Here is a 5102-nt window from a genome sequence, read left to right on the forward strand (position 1 = left end):
ATACCCACAATGCATTGACACTGTAACCCCTAAACACATTCATTCGGCTACTCATACTTGTGGATGTTTGGGATCAATTGCTCATCAAAAGCGACCAATCAGTATACATAACATTCCAAAAGAGTCTTGTTCACTAAGTAATGAACTGAAGCCCGAAATATGTGCTACCTAACATGATTGTTAGGGGGCGGCAGGGTAGCCTAGTGGTTAGAGCGTTGGACTAGTAGCCGAAAGGTTGCAAGTTTGAATCCCCGAGCTGACTAGGTACAAATCTGTCTTTCTGCCCCTGAACAGGCAGTTAACCCACTGTTCCTAGGCCGTCATTGAAAATAAGAATTTGTTCTTAACTGACTTGCCTAGTAAAATAAAGGTAAAAAATAAAAATGGTTTGCTCTAATCTCTCAATAACTTCAATGAATGGTCTTGTACTATGGAAATATGTTTTCGGAAACATTATGATGTTGACCTCTCCTTCTCACATCTTGCTACTGTATGTGTGGTTCTTTCCACTCTATAGCCTGGTCGTCACACATCTTGGCTTGTCTTACTCTGTGTTTCTTCCCTTTAACCATCTGCTCATACTGTATCTCTCCCTCGCTCTATTGTCCTCTCCTCACTGTTTCTCCATCTCCTCTCTTTCTGCCTGTTTGTCTCTCTCTTTCCCACTCTCCTCTATCCGTTGTTCTTTCCCTCCGTCAGCATGACGATGCATTGATCCAGATGCAGAAGAATCTGAAGGGGACTGAGGATGAGCTGGACAAATATTCTGAGGCCTTGAAGGATGCCCAGGAGAAGCTGGAGGTTGCAGACAAGAAAGCTGCAGATGTAAGTTCTATTGGCACACCAAACAAACTTCCCTCTCACACCCACAGATACAAACAAGGCCTCTCTTCCCATCATCTCAGTTTCCACACATACAGGTCAACCTGTCAGGCCCACACCCTTTCTCTACCTTATTTTGATCCTTCTCTTCCGATCTGTCTCATGATAATGATGAAATGGTTTTGTCAGGGAAGCACTCCCCTGATATAGCACGTCCACCTGGCACACGAATAATTTGCCTTCTTATGGCAAAGCCCTGAGAAGGCTCTCCTATGCCAAAATACCATGGGGTTTAAAATAGGAGAGGTCAGAATGGTGGGGGCGGAGGGGGGGCAAAGGCCATGTCTAGGGCGTGTTCGTCATAGGGTGTGTTCGTAAATTCACTCTGGCTATCTACTCCGATTTCAGAGCACTCTTGTTTGAGTGTGCCAGAATGCAAAATAACTGATGAATTTACGAACGCTCAACACCAATTGAATATGGTCGGTGTCAGTAAACATTGGCAAAAAAGCTTAAGATTTTTTTTTGCCAGCAGCACAGTTACAGTCACCAACGCTCTGGATAACATGAAAACAGCCAAACCAGCTCTGCTAGAGCAAGTAAAATGGTCAGAGTGAGGTGTTCTCTCATTTATGTCTCGAAGTAGCTAGCAAGCTAGCTAACTTTAGCTAGTTAGCTTGGGTGCTTGAATGCCGTTGTGAGGTCAGAACGCTCAGATCAACCTCGACTCTTCGGCCAGAGACACTCCGAGAGCGAAAAGCTCTGAATTTACAAACGGACAATCTGACAAAGCTCTGAATTTATGAATGCCCAGAGCGCACTCTGAGTGCTCTTTGGCACTCCAGAGTGAATTTGCAAATGCACCCATAGAGACAATGCTGTTAGGCCCTGAAGAAGAAAAGCAGTAAGAGACCTTGAGAGGAACCAGAATCCTCAGTGAGGATAAAGATAACACATCACCTATGCCCTGGCTCGTGTGGCATCTCAGACAATCTAATGGCATAATGTCATGACTTGTGGTCTCAGTTGCCAGGACAGAATATCCCTTCAGTCTTTAGTTAGTCTCGAGGGACAGAGACACAACAAGACATTAGTGAGGCAGGAGACATCCACAGTCAGGTGGAGAGATCTACATGTACTACAGGGGCCATGACAAACCCTGGCGTGTGGCGTTCTGTAACCACACAACACAAAGCAAAATGGCCATCCTGGGTCAGCCATAAAATATATACTGTTTCCCCTCCTCCCCTACCAACTGGCAAGCCCCACCCCCTGCAGTGGCATTTTGGTGCAAAGCCTCTCGGCATCCAAGAGGGGGTGAAATTGATTTAGACAGGGTGTCACTTTGCATATCCAGCTGGCTACAAGCACCCAATGGGGGATTAGTGTTAATAGTGTCGCCATGTCACTGCTGTTATCACCCCTGTCATCATTGTGTTCCCAGTGACTAGGGAGAGTGTAGTGGGGACGGTTAATATCGTTACACCTTCAAACTACTAGGGTTCAAATGTCATTGACACTCCCAGACTGGTGTAATCCGTTGTGGAGTTGTGGGGTGTCCACTGCTCCTTTACTGAAGATTAGGGACACGTTTCAAACGATTGGCTTGCTCTTTGTTGAGATAATCTTTCCTGGAACATTGTATTGGGAGACAAGTGGGTGGCACACATTACTTTCTCTTCTAATGGAGTTGCTAGCGTTTCCTGACCCTTAATTAAATGTCAAGAGACATAAGAAACAGGCAAGAGATCAACTGCAGTCTTTCTGACATTGCACTGCCTGGTGGTTAGGAGTTACAAAGGCAGATCAAAAGAACTCATCCAGTATCCAATTATCATTTGATTATTTAATTGATGTAAAGAATTATTTATTCAAAATAAAATGCAACGCCACTCGTGATTCATATGCCCCCCCCCCCAAAAAAACCCTGAACCAATACCTGAGCTTGATGAGATGATGAATTTGACAAGATCTCCTCTGATGCCTAGGATCCTTCAATTTAAAGTCACATTAACCAGCTCTGAAAACGTTATGTCAAAATATGTTCGGTATCAAAATATGACGTTTTGCAGAGCAACTATCGTGATTATTGCCGTTACGCACGGTATGTACTTCCAAAAAAGGTTAAAATAAAAGTAGCGCTGCTGGATCAGCCGACCTGTGCATAGCACCAATGGGTGATTTTATTGCAGGTGCCGAAGATGGATTTGGCGCGTGCGAACTTGGTAAAAAACAATAGATCATTTTTATTCAGACCTTTTTTGGAAGCAGATACTGTGCGTCTCCTCAGACCGGGTACTGGTTCAGCCAAAGACTGGCTATTATGTGTAACCATGGGGACCTCTAGTGGTTAGACAAGCCATTCTCAAGTCCACATACAACTTGACATATGCACTTGTCAATGAAAATCACCCATGGACCATGGTGCACATTTCTGGATACATGGGGCAAAAAGAGTAGTAATAAGCAAATTAAGCCATCTCACACCTATTGAATACCATGGAATGAATCTTTGCATACACTAAAACCATCACGTACAACATTTATACCCTGCAAGATGTGTCACCTGAGCATGGGCTAAAAGCAGGCGTCTCAAGCCAACACATTTCACAATTAGCCAGAGCATTACATGGCAGTATACATCTTCTTTATGCTAAATAAAACCACTCACTGCTCTCCAGTACAAATAATGGCCTGGCCAGCTGGTATATGCAGCTTGGACAGATGGCCCTGTGAGCTGAGGGCAGCCATCCAAGAGTGCCTGGAAGAGATGGGCCATGACAAAGCACTGCAGACAGGACCTAGACCTATAGTGACAAAAGTAATACATTAAAAATAAAGCTATAGCTTCAGATTAACCGTATTGCTACCCACTGGCCACACTAGTTGAATCAACGTTGTTTTAATGTCATTTCAAATATATTACGTTCAACCAACGTGGAATAGATAGACGTTAAATTGACGTCTGTGCCCAGTGTGGGGGTTGCAGCCTGGTCTCATAGGCTACACGTAGCATACTAAAGGTAAATCCAAGGTACTCAAATTAGTATGATAATTCACAATTAGCCAGAGCATTACACGACAACTTTACATAAGACAGATAGTTGCTTAGGGAAAAAACTAAATGAAGGTGGTTGCGAGATCAAATCTCATCACAGACAACTTTATAATTTTAGCTAATTAGTCACTTTTCAACTACTTACTACTTTTGAGCTACTTTGCAACTACTTAGCATGTTAGCGAACTCTTCCCCTAACCTTAACCCTTTTAGCTAATCCTTCCCCTAACCCTAACCTTTACCCTTTAGCCTAACTCCTAAACGTATCCATAACCCGTAGCCTAGCTAACATTAGCCAGCTATCTAACATTAGCCACCTAGCTAGAATTTAACATACATTTAGCTAATTAGCTAAATGTATGTTTTGCAAATTCGTAACAGTAACACTTTTTTCAAATTCTTAACATATTTTACATTTTGCTAATTCGTAACATGTAATACAAATTGTAATTCGGAACATATCATGCGAAATGGGTGATGGGCATCCATAAATTAATACATACCATACGAAACTTAACATTTCATCCACCCTAGTCATAGACTGTTCTCCCTGCTACCGCACGGCAAGTGATACCGGAGCGCCAAGTCTAGGTTCAAGCGGCTTCTAAACAGCTTCTATACCCCCAAGCCATAAGACTCCTGAACATCTAATCAAAAAGGCTACCCAGACTATTTGCATTGCCCACCTCCCCCTCTTTTACACCTCTGCTACTCTCTGTTGTTTTCATCTATGCATAGACACTTTAATAATTCTACCTACATGTACATATTACCTCAACTAACCGGTGCCCCCGCACATTGACTCTGTACTGGTACCCCCTGTATATAGTCTCGCTTGTTGTTATTTTACTGCTGCTCTTTAATTACTTGTTACTTTTATTTCTTGATCTTATCCATATTTTTTTTAACTGCATTGTTACTTAGGGGCTCGTAAGTAAGCATTTCACTGTAAGGTTGTATTCGGCGCATGTGACTAATAGCATTTGATTTGATTTCGTACTAAATTGCGTGTCTCAGATTTACGTACATAATAATACGAAATATTCTGAGACCAGGTTGAGCTACTAGCTAGCTCTAAATATGACAATTTATTGGTTTACTGTTTCATTGTCTTTGCGTTGGAGAACTTTATTGCATTATCATTTGGTTAAAATCAAAATGATCCGGTGGCGGGAATATATAAGGCGTCAGTTCCCCTTTGACAGGGCGGAGTAGACCGGAA

Source organism: Oncorhynchus nerka, linkage group LG14 (assembly GCF_034236695.1).
Source record: "Oncorhynchus nerka isolate Pitt River linkage group LG14, Oner_Uvic_2.0, whole genome shotgun sequence".
NCBI lineage: Eukaryota > Metazoa > Chordata > Actinopteri > Salmoniformes > Salmonidae > Oncorhynchus > Oncorhynchus nerka.